Raw genomic sequence first — 26,358 nt, forward strand, 5'->3', positions numbered from 1 at the left:
CAAGAGTGTGGCCTTTCCACCTCACCATAGTCTCTCAAATAATTAATCCCTACATTGAAATGAGGCGTGAAGACTGGGCTCTGGGATTTAAAGACTGCTGCGCTCCTAAATGAATTTCGTCCTCTATAAAGTTAACTTCCATCCCCTAAACCTTTACACTGAGATAAATGAATGGATCAAAGATAGGAAAGATGATCTCTGTCCCTTTCAAGGCATCTCACAAGTTTATGATTCTGAAACCAGGGTACTCCCGCTGGATTTAGCTTTGAATTGTTCCTCACACTCCACCATGGATGCTCACAAGATTGTTGACTCTTTCTTCCTAATGTTTCCTGTATTCATTCCTTGTCATCTAATTGCACTGTCACCACTCTCCTGTATTATTTCAATAGTTTCCTAACTTCTCCTTGCCTCCAGGCTTTTCCCATTCTAAATCTTGCTCCTAGATCAGTCTTCCCAGAGTCATTTTGTAAATGTCAGTTCCCATTCAGAGACATTCCATTGATATGATGCATCCATTTAGGCTGATGTTGGAGAAGAACAGTTAATGACATGATATGGAAAAAATGATCACAGTATGTTATTAAATGAAAAAAAAAGTTACAAAATACACCCAGTGTTACTATGGGTGATCTACGTGTGGTGGAATCATGGATGACTTTCTTTTTGCTTATTCAGAGCTCTTAAATTTTTTGCAATAAACATTATTCTTATAATAAGATAAAAAAACAAGAAGTTACAGTAAAAAATAATGAAAAGGTATTCAGGATAGTGTAAAAGAGAACAATAATGAGATTCTATTCCATTTTTTTAAATTGAATATATTTGACATAACGTGTAAATTTAAGGTGTACAACATGTTACTTTGATACATTTAGATATTGAAATATAATTGCCTTTGTAGTTATATTTATCACATTACATAATTATAGTACACTATTGTCTATTCAGGATACTGTAAAAGAGAACAATAATGAGATTCTATTCCATTTTTAAAAATTGAATATATTTGACATAACATTGTGTAAATTTAAGACATGTTACTTTGATACATTTGTATATTGTAGTATGATTGCCTTTGTAGCTATATTTATCATTACATAATTATAGTACAATATTGTTGTCTATATTCATTATACTTGCATTTGATCACTGTGGCTTATTTGCTACTCATTGTAAGTTTGTACCCTTAAACAACATCAATCTTATCTCCCAAGATTCCATTTTTTACCATTCAATTAGCAAAAAAAGTAAAAGAGTTATAATAGCCTGTGTTTCCAAGGGTGTGGGAGCGGGCATGCTCATGCACTGTAGGTGGGGAAGTAAACTGATACAATTTTTGTGGAAGATAATGTGCAGGATTCATCAAAGTGAAAAATTTGCATATGCTTTTACCCAACAACTCTAATTTTAGGAATCAATTGTGCAGAAAGACAGTTCTCAAAGTTTGAGCTAGGCCAACAATGGCAGCATCACCTGAGCAAATTTTCAGGTGCGACCCCTAACCTACTAAATCAGAAACTATGGGAGTGGCATCCAGGATCTGTGGTTCAACAGATCACCTGGAGAGGTGATTCTGATGCATGTTGAGATTTTAGAGCCACTACAAGAAATACCCTTCCTAAGGAGGTACCTTTGTGTGAACAAAGGCACAAGGGTTACCGTACAATAATATACATTACTACCTTATTTGTAATGTTGTAAAATTAAAAACAACCTACGGGGACTTCCCTGGTGGTCCAGTGGTTAAGACTTCGCCTTCCAATGCAGGGGGTGCAGGTTCAATCCCTGGTCGGGGAGCTAAGATCCCACATGCCTCGCGGCCAAAAAACCAAAACATAGAACAGAAACAATATTGTAACAAATTCGATAAAGACTTTAAAAATGGTCCACATCAAAAAAATCTTTAAAAAGCAAACAAAAAACAACCTATGTATTCAGTAGGGAAATTGCTAAATAGGTTTTATTAATTTATTCTGTGAAATACTTATGCATTGGTTAAGGAGAAAAAATATTAGCATGGAAAGATCATTAGTACATATGGCTTAATTTTATAAAAAAGTATTGGGTTGGACAAAAAGCTCATTTGGGTTTTTCCATAAGATCTTACAGAAAAACCTGAATGAATTTTTTAGCCAACCCAATAATTTGCAGAAATAAATATCTATCATATTATTAACCACAGTTTATATTGTTTAAAAACAATAAATTCATTTATTACTTATGAAAAGAAAATCCTCCCACTGGCTCCTATAATATAGAATTTAAACTTCTTAGCCTGGTAATGAAGGTCCTTTGTTATCTGCTTCAGACCTGATTCTCCAGCTCCATGCTCCCCACCCCCAGTATATCCATAAAGAAACTCTGTTACTATCAAATTATTCTGAGAATGGCTTACTACTTAGCCTTATTGCCATTTTTAGTTGAGGAAACTGAGAAATGTAAAGGTTGAGTGATGACTTGCCTAGGGTCACATGGCAGCATTTGAACCTGGATGCCTTTTACCAAGTTCCAGCTCAAGTGTTTGTTCCACTCTTCCAAGCTGGTTGGCTAATTGTTCCCCAGTCTGGAATATACCTCTTTGCCTTTGCTCATGCCATTTTCCTTTCTTAACGTGCTCTGAATCAAGTCTTATGTCCTCCATGAAGCCTTTCTCCAGAACCCTAATCAATGGGGGAATCATCCTGAGGCCCTAACCCCCCCATGTAGTTAAACCTTTCGTCAGGTACTGAGCCTCCCTCACCTGTTCTGTAGCATTCCAGGTCTATTCAAGGAGACTCTCATACCTTGGGACAGGGACTGCTCTGTTCTTTTTGTTCTCAGTAATTGATCTGCAATAAGTGGTTGTAGTTGACGAAAGTGATGATGGATTTGTACTTGGATATTTGCTATCAATATGTCAAAGATTTGACTTACATAGCAGCAGTGATAGCAATCAGAGAAGCCAGCTCCCAGCACACCAGTCCTTGGAATTTAGGAGTTGGATTAGGGATGCAAATGAGCCTTCTCTAGGTATATCTTTTTGAATAGTTTTGGCTTCTAAGTGGTATAAATGTTTCATTTATTCACAAGATAGAATTGTGTGAAAAGATAAAAAATAAAATAAACCTTAAATTTTAATACAAACAGAAACAAACGCATCAAGTTGTTTATCAAATTGACAATCTAACTACACAGAGAAAAGGGTTCAAGTAAAATTCTGAACATAGTGCTCTATGTGCAGTTTCTCAGTGTAGGGATAAAAAGGACTTCAAAGAAATTTTAGTTTTACTTAGTTGGTTATTTGTTAATAATTATAATGCTATTGGAATCCTAAAACTATCCTATGCATATTGTTGGACAAAGCAAATAACTAAATGTATTGATGTCATCATGTAGTAGGCAAAATAACGCCCCCCCTTCCCAAGTTGTCCACATCTGGAACCTGTGTTTGCATGGCAAAAGAAACTTTGCAGATAGAATTAAGATTAATTCTTAATTTAGGGAGATTATTCCAGATTATCTTGAGTGGGCTCAGTGAAATTGCATGGGCCCTTAAAGGTAAAAGAGGAAGGCAGAAGAGCAGGTAAGGGAAGGAGAGGCAGGAGAGAGTCAAGTCATGAGAAGGATTCAACCTGCCACTGCTGGTCTTGAAGTTGGGGTAAAGGGGTCATGGGCAAAGGCATGCAGTCGGCCTCCAGAAGCTGGGAACAGCCCTCAGCTGACAGTCAGTAAGAAAATGGGGACTTTAGTCCTACAGCCACAAGGAACTGAATACTGCTGACAACCTGAATGAGCAAGAAAACAGATTCTTCCATAGAGACTCCAGAAAGCAATGCAGCCCTGCTGATACCTTGATTTTACCCTGGTGAGATTCATAACCAGCCTTCGACAGAAGTGTGAGAGAACAAATATGTGTTGTTTTAAGCTGCTAAATTTGTGGTAATTTTTATGGTAGTGTATTGGTTTGCTTGGGCTGCCATAACAATGTACCACAAACTGGGTGGCTTGAACAACAGAAAATCTGGCAGCCGTGTCCAAAATCAAGGTGTCGCAGGCTTGGTGCCTTCTGGGGGCTATGAGAGAAGGATCGGTTCCAGGTCTCTCTCCTGGGCCTGTAGATGACCGTCTTCTCCCTATGTGTTCACATCATGTTCCCTCTGTATGTGCCTTTGTATCCAAGTTCCACCTTTTCATAAGCGCACCAGTCATACTGCATTAGAGCCCACCTTAATGACTTCATTTTAGCTTCATTACCTCTGTAAAGACCCTATCTCCAAATAAGATCACATTCTGAGATACTGGGGGTTAGGGAACTCAATATGTGTGTATATGTATATATGTATGTATATATATATACTTGTAAATTATGTATATACAAATTATATTTTGTTTATAAATTACACACACACATATACATACATATATATATCTGTATGTATTTCCCCCTGACCATGTCAACCAAAAGGATCTAAAAGCAATAACACCACTGCAGCAATGAGCACACCTTGCACCCAGATCTTGATTTCTAAATATCATTTCCCACTAAAGAAATCAGGGCTCTTTGAAGAACTAACTGCTTCTGATTCTGGTGCAGGGCAAACATAAGGGAGCCTGGGGAATCTTGGTGTGCCAGAAAGAAAGGAAATACTTAAAGATTAATGAGGTCATGTCAAAAGGACACAGGATCTTGCTTGAAGGGGTTCCCACTGGCCAACTTTGGAATAATTTGAACATCAAAAAGAAAATGACAGTAATGGATTAAAATCCATTGCATTTTTTGAAAAAAAGCCCATGAGTCCACAGTCATACTGAAAAACAAAGAAAAAAAAAAAAAAAAAAAAAAGATTCCACCTAATAAATGCAGAAAGAGTGATAGAATTAGAGAATCATTATATTTCAACCCCTACTGTAATAATAGATTCAGGCAAGTAACATCAGCAGATGCTAACCACTGAGTAAAAAGTTCTTGAGTAACAAGATGTTCACACAGAATCAGTATATTTCCTCACAGATTATTAATTACAAAGGGGAAAAGGTTTGGTTTGGAGAGATTTGGTGGTTATTACTTTAAGTGATCAAACAGCATCGCCAATAGTGGAACAATCTGACATTATTTGAGCCTTTTGATATGAAGCCCACCTTTGGATTATTTTTACTAAAAAATATTTAACTTAAATCTAACCATAAGAAACAACCATATAAGCCCAGACTGTGGCACATTCTATAGACTGTTGGTCTGGACTCTTCAAAAAAGTCAGTCATAAAAAGACTGTAGCTGAAAAAGCAGTCAGATTAGATTCAAACAAACAAACAAACAAACACCGTATGCAATATGGAGGCTTCATTGGATTCTTGATTTTTTAAAAAATGCTATGAAAGACATTTGGGAAACAATTTGGAAAATTTTAGTAGGAAATGTATATTAGATAATGAAATATGTTGCTAATTTTTCCCTTAAGTGTGATAATGATGTTGTGATTATGTTTGAGAATGTCCTTATTCTTAGGAGACACATGCTGAAGTTATTTGGTTCAGTGCCATGATATCTGCAAGTTATTTAAAATAGTTCAGGAAAATATGGTATACTGGAACCGGCTCTTACCAGCTCCTGAGAGCAGATAAATATTCAGGAGTTTTGCAAGCCATTTGCTAAACTAATGGTTTAAAATTAGCTTGAAATCAGTCGTGGTGAGAGTTTTTTACACCACAGAAACTGACACATGCTACACCTAGGGCTTCCTCCCCTGCCCCCAGAGACCAGGCTTATCAGCACACCACGGAATATGGAATCAAATTTTAGTAACTGGTGAAACAATTCAAGTGTGTCTTGTGTTCAGTATGGTATTCTTTCAACCTTCGTGAAGATTTCAAATTTTTCAAATTAAAAAAGTTGGGAAAAACAGAAAAGATCTTCCTTCCTGGGAATGTGAAAACCAGAGTGAAGGATATGGCAGAGAGAGAGGGCGCTTGGGAACCTACCAGGTGAGACTGGGATGCGTCCGTGACCTTAGGTGGGTTGACTGGGAACCTCTGAGGCCATCCTGGTGCCCTCAGGAGAGAAGAGTTGCCTGCTTTTGCTCAGGGTGCACGAGCTGCTTCCCTTCGTTCCCTCCAGGCCTGGAGCTGAGCTGCTGGGGGTGGCTTGCCTGAGTTTACTGGATCCCATAGGAAGTTTCTAATTCTAATTCCTTTGTATAAAAGTGTTAAGGTAGTTGTGGCCTGTGTGGTAACTAAGGCAGCTGTGGCCTGTGTGGTAACTAAGGCAGCTGTGGGTGACAGACTTCATTTTCCTTTCCTTTCTATATTGGTCTTTTCATTACCCACTGTTCCCCTCCTCCCTCTCATCCTCTCCTCTCTCTGTACTACCAGGAATCCCCACCCCACACCTGTGCCTAGCTCACCTGCCTTCTAGAAGACTCTCAAGACCCACCTCGTCTACTAAGCCTCCCCACGATAACCTCTGCCCTTCTTTCTCATGCTCCATGGCACTGCTGTCTGTTTTATATCCTGTCATATTCTGTTCCAGGATTGTGTTCCAGGAGTTGTGTGGCCAATTTTTTAAACGATCTGTAAGCTCTTTGGAAGGCAGGAACTGGATTTGATGTATACTTGTTAGGTAAAAACACTTCTTTCCCCCAGCTGGAGGTTAGCATAAAATATCTATCAGATTCAATTGAGTTGCTTTCCTCTCCATCTCGTCTCGATTCTCTTTTTCTCTTTTTCCATTGTTCTCTCCTTCTGTTCCCCCTAGTTTGTTCCCTGTGTTTGTCCCAGGCCTGCCCATGCTCTGTTTAGCTTCTTTCTTTCCCCTTCTTTTACCCGTCTACTTGTCCTGCCAAGGCTGCAGTTGTGGCCGCCTCCTAACTCTGGACCCCTTCTCAGGACTTCTCCTTGGTCATGGAACTTTTGCACACCTAATTGCTCTGCAAGAAGAAAAGCTGCCTCTGAGAAACGTACACTGTCCTCTTTCAGGCTGTCCATCCCTCAAGATTCCCGGCTTCACAAAGGAAGTGGTGCTGGGGCAGCACGTAACTCTCAGACATCTGCATCCCACATTTTTTTCTCTCCCATCCCCTCTCCACCCACTACCCACCCCCCACTCCCTGCCTCGAATTCTCTGGACTGATTCTTGTGGTAAAATCTCACACGTTTTCTCAATCTATATGCAAACCAGGTAGGATTGACAGCTGAAGAAAGCTGCACATTGCCTGGGCTCAAAGTTATCTGTTCTCCCTCTGAGGGAAAATCTTTGAGCTCCGTGACAGTGCCTCGAAGCCATGGCCCTTGTCCTAGACTCTGCCCCAGCCCAGGCGAGCGCCTGACCCCTGCTAATGTGTGGGACCTTTAGCAGCAGAGAGTGGGGGGAGGTAACCAGAGCCCCCCGCATGCCAGTGATTCATGTTCTCTGAAGGGATCAGAGTGTTATTAGAAACCTCGCCTGCCAAATGTGGGGCAAATGTAACCAATTTATTAATGCCGAAAAACCAATGTGTGAAATTGGACCAAGAGGAGAGGGGCGCCAGCCCCTCTCCCCACTTCCTGCTCTCTGGCAGTGACAGAGGGAGGGTGGTGGACAAAGAGTTCTGTCTTCTGCAGGAGGACGTTGCTGTCATAATCACATGTGATAGTGACAACAAATATTCCTGGCTGAAGCTTCAAAGGGCTGGGAGATAATTGCATCCACCATCCTCAGCCTGGCTGTGATGCCTCAGCCTGCAGCTCGCAGGTTGTAAAGCGCACTGGGCAGGAAGGTGGGGAGCTTGGTCTTGGTTTCCCTCTGCCCAGCTCTGCTCCTCAGTATTGGGACCTGGTGAGAATGGGGAAGTAAGAATGCCCTGCCATTTGTGTGGTTTTTTGTTTATTTATTTTTTAACATCTTTATTGGAGTATAATTGCTTTACAATGGTGTGTTAGTTTCTGCTGTATAACAAAGTGAATCAGCTGTACATATGCATACATCCCCATATCTCCTCCCTCTTGCATTTACAATGTCTCTCAATTTCCAAACTGATGTTGTACGGTGGTCACTTAGCCCTTTTCTATAAATGGTCTTAGACTGATCTCTCAAGGTTTCCTGGGTGGTTGCAGTTTGTCTCCAGCAGAGAGGGTTCCTTCAGAGCAGTATGCATTTTTATATGCCTCATTGCCATTGATTGCCCTCTAAACAGGCGGTTGAGTTGAAGACATTAGCAGGCCCATTTATTAAAGAATTACTCTATGGTATGTTATCATTATACGTTATTTCATTCAGTCCCCACACAAATACCCTCGTGATGTAAGTATTGTTATTCTTGAGGAAACTGAGCTCAGAGTGTTAATAAACTTGCCCAAGATCATAGGGTTAAGTGCACAGGATTCAAGCCCATGTCTGTTTAACTGTGCTCTTCACCACCCAAATTTAAGAAGTGGAAACCCACAAAATTCTTCGGTAATCTGATGGGATAGTCGAGAAGCAAATTTGGGAAATTTTCTTGCTAAAGCTGCCTTGGGAGTCTCATATTTCAGATTATTAATTTTCGAAGAATCGGCTTACCATAAAAACAATGAACACACATTTCACAAGAGAATAAATAAATGTTTATGGTGATTTGGAGAAACTTTAGAAACTTTCAAAATGTCAGGCTTTTTTGGGTTGGCATCATTATCATTGTACAAGACTATGGGGTGGGAGATGAGATCTGGTTATTTTAGATTCCTAGCTATTTAGATTCTGGCTAAATGTCATTTATTTTGTAATGTGTCACCACATGTCATGTCTCAACACTAAAGGCAACATAATGTCTAGTGGGGAAGTCTGATTAGTAAATCTTGAATTAGTGTCTTGTTAATAGTTCTGTTATGAAGGAAAGATGCTGATAGAATCCCCTGTGCCTGAATGCCATTAAATTCACATGTTATTTTCTGCTGGAAATGTGCTTGATGCGTTACAGTGTCTTTCTGATTGGCATGATATGCCTAAAGGGCGGAGCTGCCTTCCATTTCTGGGAGCTTTTTCTCCTCCTCCGCTTTCCAGTGATAGCTTAACTGGTCTTGAGGCTGCTGTGTGTCATGAGGCAGGAATGGTTGTCTCTTCAACTGAAGGGAAGGAGGGTCAATGCTAACATCACTGAGATCTAGAAGCAAAGTTCAGTCTTCATTTTGAATTAAAATCCAATCAATTCCTCTTGCTTATTTTGGTATCTAGAAGAGTGTCCCTATTTCTTCCTTCGTCTCCTATAAGCTGCAACTCCCCCAAATCTTCTTAGAAGAAAAAATTACTCACTAAAAAAAAGTCTGTAAACCAATGAAGGTATATTTATGTACTTAAAAACAATTTTTAATGTCTGAAAAAGGTGAAAACAGCTTTTTTGTCCCTATAATTTGGCAGCAGTAAAGGACCCTTTAAGGATTTGAAAATTGGGTTGTCCTCTGAGAGTTGAATTAGTAAAATTCACACTCAGTGGCAGTGATTAGCTGTGTCATATAAGAATAATGACAACTCCCAAAATAATAATGGCAGTAATAAGAATGCAAGGGACTGACTCTATACGTGTCAATCCAACCAAAAGTTGAGCTAAGAATCCTCCCAAGGAGACATGGCTGAAATGTAGGTGTAATTTAGTAAGAGGAAAGGGAATGGAATATACTCTATTCTATCTGGGGATCAACTATAAACAGAGATGGATCCCAGAGGATAAAAAGGAAAATCTAAAGAGTGCCGATCTTAATCTTTTAGAGGCAAAGAAGCCTTTCTAAATGGCTGTGAGCTTTATGATTTTCTTGGTAAAAGAAAATCTTTCATTTTCCTACAGTGAAAGCTCGCAGACTGGCACCTGATAGGCCAAGTCTGGCCCACATACAAATTTTGCTTTGTCTACACTGTATTGAGTTACAGTATTTTTAAAAGTTGTCAATTAATTTCACATAGGAAAATCTAGGATTCTAGCTTTTATTGAAAAATTGGGAAGACCTGGCTTACCTAAACTGGCTACAATGGGCTGGAGCTATAAAGCAGCAGCTGCTCCCTTTAGAGGAGGGTTCACTCTCCAGATTGCCGCAGTCTCCACTATTCCCTATCACACCTGCTCCCTGACCTGCTCGACTCATCTACGTTTCAGTCTTTTGAGCCTCTTGGTTTTTGAGTGTGTGACCCGCCTAGTGGGTAAGCTGGCCTTCAGCTACTTGAGCTGAAATTAGCTTCTTAAGACCCTGAACCCTCCTTGTTCTGATTCCATGCTCAGCATGCAACCTTGTGAGAATCTGGCTTCCCATGTAATTTGCCTATAAAGAAAGAATGCATTGATCTTCTGCCCTGAGCATCTTGCTCTATATGAGGTGGTGGCTAGAGTAAATTTTAAAGGGTTTCGGCTTTGGAGTCAGACAGGCCTGCTTCCAATTCTGGCACTGACACTTACTAGGTAAGGTCACCACGAGGCCTCTTGGCACCCCGCCAGTTATCTTCTCCTGGAGATGTCACCCTGGGTCACCTTGGGCCACATACCAGAATATTCAAATTGCAAAAACATTTTATGAGCAAAATTGATACCCCTAAGTCACAAATTACAGCAACCCCACATCTAACCAACCAACCAACAAACTTAAGTTTCTCTAGAGATAGTACACATAACAAAAGGATAGAAAACTACTGATCGGAAACACAAACTCTGATGGCTGTCTGTTCTAGAGAGCCGGAGGGGGAAATGGTGGCTAGAACATGGATTTTGAACTGAAGAGACTTGTATTCAAGTCCTAGTTCTTTTCTTTCTTAACAGTGTGAACTTAAAAAAGTCATTAACAGCTCTGAGTCCCCAAAATAAAAATTCTCTCCCTACATACCCCATTGAAACTTTGTGCGGATTAAATAAAATAAGGTGGGGAAGATACTAGGTAAACTGTAAAATGTATGGAATTGTTAATATCAAATTTTTATATGCCCCAGAGAACATAAGAGTAGAAGTAGTAGAAGAACCCAAGAGGCCCAAACCTGGAGTTTCTAGCCTGCCAAAGCAGCATTCACAACCTAAAGATCAGTGCCAGGTTCAGAACACCCATAACCTGGAGTGTACATCGAAGCCTGGAGTGCACATCAAATTAGACTCTGGTTTGGGAAATAAAATAATAATATCCAGTGGTGATTAGGGTGGGGGGAAAGAGTCTCACACACATTGTTGGTGAAAGTATAAACTGGAACAAAGAAGTCACGTCAGCAGTACCTATCAAAGTTTTAAATATGCACCCAGCAATTCCCTTCTAGGAATTTATCCGATGGAAACACTCTATAGTGAGCAAGAATACCTGTACAAGAATGTTCAAGAGGGACTTCCCTGGTGGTCCAGTGGTTAAGACTCTGCGCTTCCACTGCAGGGGGCACAAGTTCAATCCCTGGTTGGGAAACTAAGATCCCACATGCCACTTGGTGCGGCCTAAAAAAAAAAACAAAACAAAAAAAACTAAAAGAATGTTCAAGGCAACATTACTTATATTATAAAATACAATATAAAATTAATGCATATTCTTGTTATGATGACTATGCAGCATTAACAAAAATGAAGTAGATGTGTGTATATACATATATATGTGTGTGTGTGTGTATATATATATATATATATAGATAGATAGATAGATAGATAGATAGATAGATATAGAAATGGAATGGCTATCTGTAAGGTATGATTGAGTTACAAAAAGCAAGCTGCAGTACAGTATAAACAGTGTGACCATATGTTTTTAAAATAACCTAGGTATATATATGTACCTAGAAAAAGTCTAAACATATACAAATCCAACTTTTAACATTGATTTCCACTGGAGAGGGTGAGTAGAATGTAAGGAAGAGACTTCACTTTTTGCTTTACATACTTTTATGTTACTTGAATATTTTATAATGATCAGGCATTACTTTTGTAATTTTTAAAACACAACTAGAAATCAAAAAAGAAAAGTTAAACCAATATTTAAGCTAGGGAAAATAAAATAAAATATAATTAAAGAGCTCTAGCCAAGGGTAGGGGTAAGACCAAGGAACAGAAGCAGGGGCACAGAGCCCAGAGAACCACATGCCTGGGGTCTCCCCAGTAGCTGTTCCCACACACACCTGACCACTGAGGTTTCAGGACCACGCCTGTCCTCCTGGACGTGTGGTGCTCTGCTGGCAGAGTCGGTCTGTGTCTGCATAGTTGCCGCTCCTACTGCAGTGCTGCCAGCTGTTTTCCTATTTCTGAAATTGAAGGTTGCAGCAAATGCCTTTGAAATTAAGAGTCGTGCCCATGGGGCAAAGCACTGGGGCTTCTAAGAGAGACTGTTCTGTTCCTGAGAATTTAACTGGACTGACTATCCCTGCTCCTTGACTTCTGCACTTTGTTTTTGTATTAACTCCTTGTGGCTTTGACCTTGGATTTGACCACAGATTCTGATTCTGCCTCTGCTCCAATCTTGTGTCTTCTCTTATGGTAACCTACTGTCCAATTCTGGCCAATTCCATGACTCAGGTTTTCTTCAGGGGCTGGATTTGGGCAATTTCTTCACGCTTGCTTCCAGCACCTAATCCTCTTCTAACCCTACCTTTAACTCTGTCATCCTGTCTCAATGCTCATGTCACCAGCAAAGAGGCCAGCATGGGCCCAAACAGAACTACAGACATGATAACTACAAGACATGATAACTCATGATAGCTTTACATATGGGGCACCTGGGACACTTGCTGTCTGGGAAGAAGCTGTCCTTAACTTCACATGTGGTTCTTAATGAGATGACAGGAAGTCAGTGGGAATGAACATGCTGGAGTCACAGTGCTGTTGTTTCTAACAGCCCCCAACACTTTGGGAGCAATGTGCCTAAGGTGGTGTGCGTTTTGTAAGTTATGACTGTATAGAGGGAGATGGAAAGCCACCAGCTTGAACCAGTCTATCCCTTTTAACTTGCCTGGACACTGTCTTCTCCAAATGATGATCCTTATTTATTTTTCATTTCATGACACAGAAAGAACATGTGGGAAGATGCCAGGAGTGAACTTAACTTTCTTTTGAACCATCCAGTGTGAGTCAGAATTGTGGCTCCACATAGTTTGGGACCTTTCTTCTTCTCAGACTTCTCAGCAAGAAGGCTGGGTGAGATCTGTGCATTGACGAGGGAGATGGTTAGAGAGATACGGCTTCTCCCAAGGCTGGAATTGAAACCCAACCTCAATTAAGTTAAGAAATCCTCAATTAAGACTGCCTGGCCCTCTTCACCCTGCCAGCTTTTAGGAGCTGAGACAGGATCTCCTTAGGACCCAGAACAGAAGCATTTTGTAATAAAATTCCTTATACATTTTCACTTCTCCATGGCTCTTAAAATAATCCTTTAGCATGAAGGGTGATTTTCCCTTTTGAATCCCAGGTCTGGTTTTCCTGCCAAGAAAATAGACATTCAACACACAGTGTACCCAGAAGCCATAAAGGAAACTAGTATATTACATTTGAGAACTTTAAAACATTTATATAAAATCCATAGCCAAAGTCCAAGGACAAATAATACATTGGTAAAAATATTCAAAACAAACATGACAGATAAAGTGTTAATTTTCTTACTTCAAAGAGACAATAAATTAATTAAGTTATAAACAGGGAGTTCTCAGAAAAAGCTAAACGTAAATAAATAAATACGTGTGTGTGTGTGTGTGTGTGTGTGTATTTATAAACAGGGAGTTCTGAGAAAAAGATAAAATACATATGACCTGAAATATGTGAAAAGATGCCCAACCTCAATGGGGACCTAAAACTGCAAATCAAAACAACAACAACAAAAAAATTTCATCAAACAGATAGGCAAATATTAGAAAGTTTTATATATTTGATATTGGAAAGAAAATATCAAAGTAAGAATACTTGCATACTGTCAGTCAAAATTTAAATTAGTACACACTTTTGGAATGCAATTTGGCAGTAAGTTTCAAAATGTTTAAATGTCCTTTGAACCAGTCCTAGGAATTTATCCTAGAGATACACTTATAAAAGTAACCTGAGAGGGCTTCCCTGGTGACACAGTGGTTGGGAATCCGCCTGCCAATGCAGGGGACACGGGTTCGAGCTCTGGTCCGGGAAGATCCCACGTGCCGCGGAGCAACTAAGCCCGTGCGCCACAACTACTGAGCCTGCGCTCTAGAGCCCATGAGCCACAACTACTGAGCCCACGTGCCACAACTACTGAAGCCCGCGTGCCTAGGGCCCGTGCTCCGCAACAAGAGAAGCCACCACAGTGAGAAGCCCATGCACCGCAACGAAGAGTAGCCCCCTCTCGCTGCAACTAGAGAAAGCCCACGCAGCAACGAAGACCCAACGCGGCCAAAAATAAACATAATATAAATAAATTTTTTAAAAAAGTAACCTGAGATAGATGAATAATATGAAAACCCCAAAATAACCCAAATATTCATCAATATGAGACTCATTAAATAACTTTTTTTTTTATTGCTACAATGGAATACTATTTGGCCATTACATATATTAAATGGCTATGTGTTGGGATGAAAATATTTTCTTATTTAAGTGAAGAAAGCAAGAGGCAGAGCAGCATGTTTAGTATAACCTCATTCATAAATAGGATTTTATATGTGTGTGTATAGTGATATATGCATAAACAATGTTTCTGAAAATTTAACAAGGAAGTGTTAACAGTTTGGCAGAAAGATCTGTTGGGAGGTGGGACCACATGTTTCTCTTTTTACACCTCTCTATAGCACTTTTTTCTACCTTCCTCTTATTTAAATAAAATAAATAGACGCACTATTGTATGCAATATGTTGTGTATGAAAGGAGAGGTGGTGGTGCCATGGAACGCAGGATGGGCACCAGAACCAGTAAGGCAAGAGGAATGTCAAGCCTTCCTGCATCAGAGGAGGCCTGGGCTTCATTTTTAAGGATAAGAAGTCCTTAGATAAAGATCAAGGCCAGGGAACTCCAGGTAAAGGAAATACTGTTTTCAAAGTAATGGAGGTGAGAGAAGGCAAGACATGCTTAGGGAATTAAATGGGGAAAAAAAAAAAGTTTGTTGGCATGCAGAGTGATTAAAAGCAAAAAGCTGGCTAAGTAGAGGCTAAATCACTTCCTGTCTTAAGGACTCTGGATTTTCTCCGAAAGCAAGGAGAAACCACTGAAAAATTCTAAGTGAAGGAGTGACCAGGTTAAAACCTATGAACCCTTACTTTGGTCCATCATGAGTTGGCTTAATAGCAGGGACAGTCATGTAACTTCAAAAAGGATAACAGGAACTGGGACTCCAAAAAGTAGAAGTTGAAGACAAAACTGTTAGGAATCCAGTAGGACCGAGGGTCACTGGAGAGTGACACTGATCGGATACTGGACATGTGGCCAGAGCCAACTAGGTGGGCCCTGAGCACGGCAGTGCAGTCTCAAGCCCTAAGACCACCTAGGGTAGATTGGCTGTGGGGGTGTATGCAGTGGTCAGTTTGATGTGTCAGTTTGGCTAGGCTACAGTCTTCAGGTATTCAGTCAAACACTAATCTAGGTGGTGTTGTGAATATATTTTGTAAATGTAATTTAAGTCTATAATAAGCCGACTTTAAGGGCTATCACCCTAGATAATCTGGGTGGGCCTGATTCAATCAGTTGAAATTGCTGATGGCCTGCACCATGGATTTCAGACTTGCCTAGCCAGGTCCCACAATTGCAGAAGCCAATTCCTTGCAATAAGTCTCTTAATATGTATCTCCTGCTGGTTCTGTTTCTCTGGTGGGACCCTGATAGGGTGTCAGAGGATGGGGTAAATAGAATTAACAGGGAAAGGGAAACACGTATGTGATCTCACCCAGTACATCTTCATTGACTATAGTTTTTTTCTCTCTTCCTGGGCAGCATGAATCTTCCTCAAATGTCCCTTTACTCAGACACCCAGGAGTTTGACTGCTATGCATTCATATCCTACCCCAGGTCAGCTCCACATGTCACTTTCCTGGGCTCTCCCAGTTCAGTTTATTACAATAAAACTTTTAGATCAGTCAGGACTCTCTTAGTTGCAAGTGACAGGACCCCAAGTTAAACTAACATAAGCCAAAAGAAAGGGATGAATGGAAGGTATGAACCACAGAAGCTCCAAGAACCTCAAGGACCAGAACTAGGACACTTGAACCTCCTGGGACCCTGTCTTACTTCTTTGCTTCCTTCTACATGTTCTCTACCAGTTTCTTTGAGATGGCAGGTTTCATGGCTCCTGGAAGTCCTTAGCTCATACATCCCCAGCATTTGTTTATTCATTTAACAAATATTCGTCAAGACCTTCGGTACAAAGACAGAAACTCTACCTTATGGCAGAGGAATCAGATAATGAACAATATATAATATGATATTATTATTGTATTAAAATGCATTTTGGAAGGGGAAAAGAGGCCTTCCGGCTTCAATTTTTTTTTAATTGCAGAGAAGGTTCTGATTGGATAGCTTTGAGTTCTGTCCCTACCTCTCCACTGTGACAGGCAGTCCTTGCTCAAATTCCATGGTGATAGTTGGTGTGGGGGGCAGGAGAAGCAATTCCTAAGAGAAAGAAGGTACTTTCCCAGAAAAGAGGGAGTTAGTTGACCAGGTAGACAAAAACATTTCATATCTTTCCACAACCATTATATTGGAATTACTGGCTTATGGTTTCATTGGCACTCAAAAACATATTTCCTATAAATTTAAGAGTAACATCCTTTGGGGAACCAAAGTAAAAGGAACAAATGCAAAGTTGTTCAATAATCTTATTGTTTTAGATGGCTCACTGTGTGTGTAACATCACAGAAAGGCCATCCTGGGGCCACCTAACCTGGGATGTGAAAGGTAAAATTGAATTCTATGGCAACGGTTTTAAAGATGTGGGTTGTTCACATATTTTTTCATTCACTAATTCATCCATACCCATAAAAACAGTATATATTATATTGAATATATTTTATATGCAAAGTTCTGAGAACAAAGGTGCAAAATGCACTGTCTCTGTCATCAAAGATAGAGGGAGAGGCAGGTGTATTAACTAATCAAAATGAGCTCTGATAAGTTCCGTAGTGTACAAAGTATGATGGCAACAGTGGAGGCCGTGCTAAATTCTTAGAGGAATCAGAAAAGTCTCTGCAAAAGTGGGACATTTGAACCAGGCCTCAAAAGATAAAAGGAGCTCTCTAGGTGAAGGAGAGGAGGCTGGCATTCCAGAGATAGAAAACAGCAACTAAGCCACAAAGGCGCAGAAGTAAGTAAAAGCATGACAAGGAGAAAAGCTAGGCTAGAGGGCTGTCATGCAGAAGGGAGCAGAGATGAAATTGTGAAGGATGCACACAAGCCATTCAAACGACTTCACATTTTTCAGTCCATAGGCAACAGGGAGCTACTGATTGGCAGCAGGAAAGGTGTCATGTTCTAGAAAATCTGTGTTCTAGAAAAAAAATTCTAGAGGGCTGTCGAGGAGGAGTGAAGTCTGCAGTTAGCCCTTTGGGAGCTGTCAAAACATTCCTAGTAAGAGATATTAAGAAAGTAAATGCAGTCCAGGGCCACAGGATCAGAGAGGACAGGAGAGATCTGAGAAAGAATTACAAAGAGGATAGAAGAGGACACGATTTATTGTATTTCTACCTTCCCCCTATGCCCTGAGATACTTTACACACTTTATTTCATTTACTCTTTACAGCAACCCTGTGAGGGTGTAATGTCCCCCTCAAGAAACTGAACAACAGGGAGGCTGACTCACTCAAGGTCACAGAGGCATTAAACAGCAGAGCCAGGACCTGAACCAAGGTCTGCTGGATCCCAAAGCCCATGCTCTTTCTCCCTACTCACAAGGAATCAAAAGGACTTGGTGATTAGGGTTCCATCATCCCTCACTTTCCAAAACTTTGTGGGAAGCAGTGTGTGTGCACCAGTCTCTAGCATGCCCGGGGAAGAATGTATTCTGTTAGATTACATCATGCTGAAGGAGGGAGGACTTCTTATATCAAGTGGAATTTGGAGGCCCAGCCAGTGTTCACCCTGTCTAGGTCTGTATTAGTTTTCTATTATCGCTGCTGTAACAAATTGTCATAAACTTAGTGGCTTAAAACAGTGTGAACTTTCCATCTTACAGTTCTGTAGGTTAGAAGTTCAACAAGGGTCTCACTGGGCTAAGATCGAGGTGTCAGCAGGGCTGAGTTTTTTTCTGGAGGCTTTAGGGATTAATTCTTTCCTTGCTTTTTCCAGTTTCTTAGAAGTCACCACTTTGTTCGTGGCCCCCCTCCTCCAGCAGTGACAAGTCCCGTCTTCATATCACATGGTTCTGATCTTTCCTCCTGCCTCTCTCTTCCACTTTTAAGAAGCCTTCTGATTACACTGGACCCACCTGGTTAATCCAGGCTAGTCTCCCCATTTTAAGGTCAAGTGATTAGCAACCTTAATTTAATCTGCAACCTCAATTCCCCTTGGCCATGAAACAGAACACATTCACAGCTTCTGAGGATTAGGACGTGGACATCTTTGAAGGACCATTATTCTGCCTACCGCAAGTTTCTTTACATGATTTTAGATTTCAATCTTGCTGTACTAGTTCTGGAAATTTACGAGGAAAGGCTCAGGGAAGCAGTGGTGAGAAAAGAGTTAACTAGCCATCTAAGAAACACAATGATGTCTTGACGATGTTGAATGCGGTGTAGACCTGCAGGCCAAGAGCTGGGCTGTTGGGGTAGGTGGCTCACATCTTCGAAGAAAAGCTCATCAAGCAATGACCAGTAGAAACCAGGACACCAGTCACCTGGGAAACCAAGGAAACATAAACATACAGCCATCCATCACTGCCATCTGGAAAAAATTGGGTAGTGAGGGTCTTCCTGTTAGGCCCTGCTCCAGTATTTATTTGTGTAGCTGGAGTTCCCAGACCAGCCTTTCTGTCAGCGATGCTTCTGTGAGGTGTATGGGGCTGAACCTTAGCCTGGAATTAAAACACACCACCTTTCTGTGTGAATGTGGATGTAAATATTACCAGCAGGTCACTCAAGAGATAGGTGTCCATATTTCCAAGTCTAAACGATCTCTGTCAGTCAGACACGAAGACCCCATGTGCTTGTTGGCAATATCATCTTTAGGAAAAACTCTGAATTCCCAGTGAATGCTGCATGTGTTCTGCTCTGTCCAAAAGCTGTGATGTCCAGGAGCCTTGTCCTACCAGCTCCACCCTGGTCAATGATTTCATGTAGAGATGTGAAGGGGAAAAACGGTTTTAATTGGGTCCACTGTGCAAAGTGATACACTAAGCTACATGGGCCCTCCTCCCAAGAGTCCTCACTGTTGGTCAAGAATGTTTTCAGCTGTTGCTCCAGCCATGGTGAGAGATTTGCCCTGCTCCCTTTACGTGCTCTCACCCTGTCCCCCAAGTGATTCAAAGATATTTGCAAGGCAGCTGGCTGGGGTTTGCAGGGGCAAGTCTGAGGCATGGATCAGAGCAAAGTGAAGTGACCCGTATAGGGAACAAACCTATGACCTTGGCCTCTCAAGCTCAGTGTCCTTACAGACTCAGCTAACAGTGCCTCCTGAAAGCCCACCCTTCACTCAGGTCCATATGCAACATTGAAACACTCAAAGGCCGCTGGCTGCAGCAAGAAGGAGAACATTCAGACCAAGAAAGATTTCCTAGCATCATGTTGTGTCCTCTTACCTTGAGGATATATTGGGGTGCTACCCTGTCAGAACCAAACACATTCTTTTGTTTTTTAATTTTTAATTTTTATACAATTTTTAAAGGTTACTTTCCATTTACAGTTATTACAAAATATTGTCTATAATCCCCGTGTTGTACAATACATCCTTGAGCCTGTCTTACACCCAATAGTTTGTACCTCTTACTCCCCTACTCCTATGTCACCCCTCCCTCATTCCCTCTCCCCACTGGTAACAACTAGTTCTCTATATCTGTGAGTCTGCTTCTTTTTGTTTTATTCACTGGTTTGTTGTATGTTTTAGATTCCACATATAAGTGACACCATACAGTATTTGTCTCTATCTGACATATTTCACTAAACATAACACCCTCCAGGTCCATCCATGTTGCTGCAAATGGCAAAATTTCGTTCTTTTTTATGGCTGAGTAGTATTCCATTGTATATATATACATACACCATATTTTCTTTATCCATTCATCTGTTGATAGACACTTAGGTTGTTTCCATGTCTTGGCAATTGTAAATAGTGCTGCTATGAACATTGGGGTGCATATATCTTTTCAAATTAGTATTTCTGGGGTTTCTTTGGTATATATACCCAGGAGTGGAATTGCTGGGTTGGATAGTAATTCTATCTTTAGTTTTTTGAGGAACCTTCATACTGTTTTCCACAGTGGCTGCACCAATTTACATTCCCACCAACAGTGTAGGAGGAGAACAAAACAAACTCCTGATGACTGTGGAATGCTGTAGCCTGCATAGGAGTTCCCCAGCCTCATTCATGGTCACAGTGTGAGCTCCCAAAGGGCACAACTAGGCTGTATCCAGTCCTTGGCATAAGGTAGATGCTCAAAGCGTGTAAGTGAAATGAATTTTAAAAGTGGATGAGTTCGTGAGATAGATAAATGTGTCGTATAGATCCTGACTTTACTTTGAAAGATGGTTCTCAGAATCCTCACGTTCCATATCACTTGTTTCATGGACAGGAAACACCCTAGTTCAATACTGCCTATTGGAAATGTAATACAAATCCCCAATGCGAGCCACAGTCATACTTTTAAATTTTCTAGTAGCTACATTAAAATAAGTAAAAGGAGACATAAGAGATTAATTTTATTTCATGTAACACTATATATCTAAAATATTATGATTTTACATATAAGTTATGTAAAAATCATTGAGTTTTTTTTTTTTTTTTTTTTGGTGCCAACTCTAGCAACATATCTCAATTCAGACTCACCACATTTCAGATAGCTACATATGGTTTGTGGCTACTGTGTTCAACAGTTTAGCTCTAGATACTATCAATATCTAGTCAATATTATTATTAATTAACATCTGAGCAACGCTTAACAAAGAATCCTTACTTTTATTAACTAATTAGTAATGAGCATGTTGATAAGTGCCATTATTTCCACTTTATAGTTGAAGAAGCAGGCTTAATTTCAAGCTAGTAAGTAGTCGAGCTAGGACTTGAAACCAGGTGTTGTTTAAGTCTCCTGTTTCCCAATGCACCAGGTACTGCCATTCCTGCAGGGAACCTCAGCACAGGGTGGAACAGGTGGGGTTGCTTCTGAAGACTCCAGAGAGGTGCCTCTTAGTTTTACTTCGCTATCATGTTACAATTAATGTAGGTCAAATGGTTTAGGCAGATACTGCCACATTATAAATGTCATGTCAGCTGCGCCAACTCTTACTGGGCACCTTCTGATTCTGGGAAGAAAAGCAAAGCTTGTGGAGAGACATTTTTCCTGTGCCATTACATGCATTTTGTTCATTTCAGAGCTCCAAAGAAGTTGCCTGAACCTCTTAGTCCTGCTTCCCAAAAGAAGAATGAATTCTATCTTCATTCTTTTCTAAGTTCCAAACAGTAATAGTATTTGATAACACTTCCAAATTTTACTCCCAGCAACCTATGGCCTCAACTCCCTTCCCAGTTATGCTGTCAGAAAGACTTAATTATGGTTATTTCGCAGCAGTAATTTTTGTGCAGTCTGACTGGCCTGTAATGCCCCTTTGCTTGGAACTCTGATGCTGTGATTTTCCTCCTGAAATCCAAATTGTCTTTGGAAAAGACAACCGGTTTCTCACCCAAGCCATGTCCAAACAGGTCTGGTCCCCAGACCGTGTCTGGCATGAAAAGAGGTTCAGTGCAGTGCACAATAGATGACTGTAGTGTAATTTTAGACCAGATGGTTCTCAAGACCATGTTTCTTCTCTGTTGACCCCGCTTCTTATCCCCATCAGACCACCTCCTCAGGGAGGGACCCTGACAGGCATCAAGAACATACAGGAATGAACATAGGATTTTCCTAAAACACATATATGATCCTGCTATCCTCCTGATTAAGACACTTTAATGGCTTAGTACACTCTGCAAGATGAAGTCCAAACTCTTTAATCATGCAACAAAGCCCTCCTTGTTGGGACTCTTTCCTACCTCCCCAGCCTCCTCCGCTGCCACACCTCTCACTCATGCTGCAATGGCACCAACATCTCTGCAGTTTTTCTGAAAACACCAGATGGGTTCAGGCGTGTGATCTCTATACCTAAATGGCTAGTTCTCCCATCCTCATCTCTGTTCACCTTGCCAACGCGTACTCAAACAGAGTCTCACCTGAACCCCCCAAATGGAATTGGCCACTCTTTCCTTTGTGACTCCCAATACTGTCCACCCCTCCAGCACAAAGCTTGTAACATGTTGCTGTCCTTTTTGTTTACATGGCTAAACAAAAGGCACCTGGGGGCAAGGACTATGTCTTAGCTCTCATTGACCCTCCTTTGCCTATCAAGATGTCTGGTGCATGAATAAGCATTTTGTTTATTGATGAAGGAAGGAAGAATAGACGGGTATTACAGATGTAGAGTGAAGCCCCACTCTTAATCAACTTACCATTCTCCTCCTTATCTTATTTGGAGATATTTAGAAATCTAAACATGAGGGACGTTCTGGGACCTTTTGGTGGCCAGGAAGGTAGAGCAAACCAGATGGACCTGGAGTAAAGAAACAAGTCTCTGATTGTGTAGAATTCCTTCTGGGCTTAAGGAAAAGTGAACAAAGGGATCTTCAGATATCCTTTTAGGTTTCCCAGCTTAGCCCAGCAGGGAAGGACAGGAAAGAGGCAGGATTCAGGGTAAAAGCCTCTCTCTGGAATAAGTTTCCATGTGACTGGAGTATTTCTCGTACTGTTTCTTATGAAAGCATGATGCAGAGAGCAATAAAGTGAGAACTCAAACTTCATTCCCTTTAAAGCTAGAAAGAGAGGTTCCTGGATCATTACTTGAGGCCCACAGATTTTTAATGACTCAAGAAAATGCTGCAGAATCTGAAATTATTGAGATGATTTATCTTTGATTTATAGAATCTAGGGAAGACTTCTCTCACAGTCTTGATCCTTTAGAAAAGGATTATACTTCATATGGAACAGACTTAATAATTGGGGTTATAGTACCAGTGATTTTAAAAAAAGAGAACAGGCTCCACTTCCAGTAATATCTGAGTACTTATTAACAGACCAACCTATGTGGACACGCGTGCATACACACACACTCACGCACATGCGCGCGCGCGCACACACACACACACACACACACACTTGTCAAAATGTGTTTTAAAAAATGCTATCTAAAGACATTGGAGAGCTATTATAAGCAAGAAGCTACTGGAGAGAGTTAATACATGGAAGAAGAGTTTCCAGATTTTATAGTTTTCAGACTTTAGTCTGCACCAAGCAGAGTGGCTAAAACTCCAGTATGAAACCCACAGTCTTACTGGAGAAGAACCAGAATACGGGGCAAGCACAGCAGTAAAAAGTTAAGGGGAATCCCCAAAAGGGCAGAGACCAAGAGGGGGAATCCCAACTGCCTACAACTCTGACTGAACTTTGAACCACACTTACATAGGGCAGACACCAAGCCACCTAGTAAAGCTGGAAGAGCTGAACTGAGATTTGAGCGGTTACCCTCAACATGGGAAACATTAAAAGGATAGTAAGGAAATATGATGCATACTTTTACTCCAATAAATTTGACAAATTAGATAAATGAACTAATGCCTTGAAAGATGCAAATCAGCAACACTTACTCAAGACTCAAGATAAACTGTACGATCCTATACTTACTTAAACTTTTTGAATTCATAGTTAAAAACCTTCCCAAAAGACAACTCCTGGCCCAGATACCTCACTGGTGAATTCTGTGTTTAAGCAAGATGTCATATAAGTTCTAAAAAGAAAAATAAACATAGTGGGAAGAAAAACTTCCCAACTCATTTTATGAGGCCAGCATTACCCTGATATCAAAATCAGACAAAGACATTATAAGAAAATAAAACTACAAACTAATATTCCTCATGAATACAGATGTAAGAAACTTCTACAAAATATTAGCAAATCAAATCCAGCAATATATTAAAATGATAACACACCATGACCAAGTGGGGTTTGTCATTGGAATGCAAAATTGTTCAATATTTGAAAGTCACGCAATATAATTTACCATATCAGCAGATTAAAGGAAAAAAACCATATGATCATTCACTAGATGCAAATATCACTTGACAAAATTTAACAACCATTCATGATGAAAACTCTACGTAAACCAGGAATTACAGGTAACTTCCTCAAGTTGATAAAGGGCATCTATGGAAAACCTACAGCTAAAATCATACTTAATGGTGAAAGACTGAATGCCGATACTCATATCAGGAACAAGGTAAATATGCCCACTCTCATCACTTTGATGCAACATCATACTGAAAGTCCTTATCAGTGCATTAAGGCAAGAAAATGAAATAAAAGGCATACAAATAAGAAAAAAAATAAACAAAACTATCTCTAATCACAGATAACATGATTGCCTATGCAGAGCCTGCATAGAAACTTGAAATACTTAGGGAAAAATCTAACAAAATATGTGCAGGATTTGTATGCTGAAAGCCTAAAAGTATTATGAGAGAAACAAAATACTTAAAATAAATGGACGAGTAAGCTGAGACAAAGTGAGAGAGTAGCATTGACATATATACACTACCAAATGTAAAATAGGTAGTGGGAAGCAGCTGCATAGCACAGGGAGATCAGCTCGGTGCTTTGCGACCACCTAGAGGGGTGGGATAGGGAGGGTGAGAGGGAGATGCAAGAGGGAGGGGATATGGGAATATATGTATACATATTGCTGATTCACTTTGTTAAATAGCAGAAACTAACACAACATTGTAAAGCAATTGTACTCCAATAAAGATGTTAAAAAATTTTTTTTAATGGAAAGATATATTGTGTTCATTGATTGGAAGACTCAATATTGTTAAGATGTCAGATTTTCTCCAAATTGATCTACAGAGTCAATGCAATTCTAGTCAAAATCCCAGCAGGTTTTTTGTAGAACTCCATAAGCTGACTCTGAAATTTATGAGAAAAATCAAAGGAACTAAAATCGCCAAAGCAATTTTGAAAAAGAAAAAGTTAGAGGACTCACATTACATGTTTTCAAGACTTACTAGGAAACTACATTAATCAAGACAGTGGGGTATTAGTGAAATGAAATACATAAAAATCAGTGAAGAATTCAGAAGTAGGCCAAGGCAATTCAGTGGTGAAAGAATTGTCTTTTCAGCAAAGGATGCTGGAACAGTTGGACATCCATATGAAATAAAATGTATGTTGACCCATACATTAAACTATATACAAAACTTAACTGGAAAATGGATCACAGACTGAAATGTAAAACCTATAAGTTTAAAAATTCCAGAAGAAAACATAGGAGAAAATCTCTATGACCTTGGGTCAGGTAATATTTATTAGTTAGGATACAAAAAGCACAACCCATAAATGAAAAAACTGATAAAATGGACTTTATCAAAATTAAAAATTTATCATATTTGAATACTTTTTAAAAATTTTAAATATAAAATATAGACTAGGAGAAAATACTTTCAAAACACATATTTAAATTATATGAAGGACCCTTACAACTCAGTAATAAAACAAACAACACAAAACTGAGCAAAACATTTGAACAAACATTTCAATAAAGACAATACAAGGATGGCAAAAAAGCACAGAAAACTGTATTCAACAACATTAGTAATAAGGGAAATGCAAACTTGAACAACAATCAGATAACCACCTATTAGAAAAGGGGCTGGCAAGAATGCAGAACAATGGAACTCTCATACATTGCTGCAAATTGTACAGCTACTTTGGCAGACAGGCTAGCAGTTTTTATAAAACAAAATATGCAATTACCATATGACTCAGCAATCCCAATCCTAGATATTTACCTAAGAGAAATGAAACTGTATGTCCACACACAAACATATGCATAGGTGTTTATAGGGGCTTTATCCATCATTGCCAAAAACTGGAAATTATTCAAATGTCCATTAACTAGTGAATGAATAAACAAAATGTGGTATATCCATACAGTGGAATATTACTCAACAATAACATAGAATGAACTACTGATATATGCAACAACATGAATCTCAAATGCATTATGATAAGTGAAAGAAGCTAGGCTCAGAATGCTACAAATTACATGATTGCATTTACATGACATTCTGGAAGAGGCAAACTATTACAGGGATAAAAACCAGATTAGTGGTTATTTGTGGACTGGAAATGTAGGGAGGGATTTGACAACAAAGGAGCATAAGGGAACTTTTAGGTTGAGACAAATGTTCTGTATCTTGATTGTGGTGTGGCTACTGGACTGTCTGAGTTTGTTCAAATTTATCGTACCTAAAAAAG

At 39.9% G+C, this 26,358-nt stretch overlaps 1 long non-coding RNA gene across 1 annotated transcript in view; it reads left to right on the forward strand.

Annotated features, from left to right (window-relative positions):
* LOC118881037 overlaps positions 1 to 26,358 on the forward strand; it is a 147,436-nt gene that overhangs the window by 73,593 nt on the left and 47,485 nt on the right. The gene's annotated exons all lie outside the window — the stretch shown is intronic.

This window comes from Balaenoptera musculus, chromosome 1 (genome assembly GCF_009873245.2).
Source record: "Balaenoptera musculus isolate JJ_BM4_2016_0621 chromosome 1, mBalMus1.pri.v3, whole genome shotgun sequence".
NCBI lineage: Eukaryota > Metazoa > Chordata > Mammalia > Artiodactyla > Balaenopteridae > Balaenoptera > Balaenoptera musculus.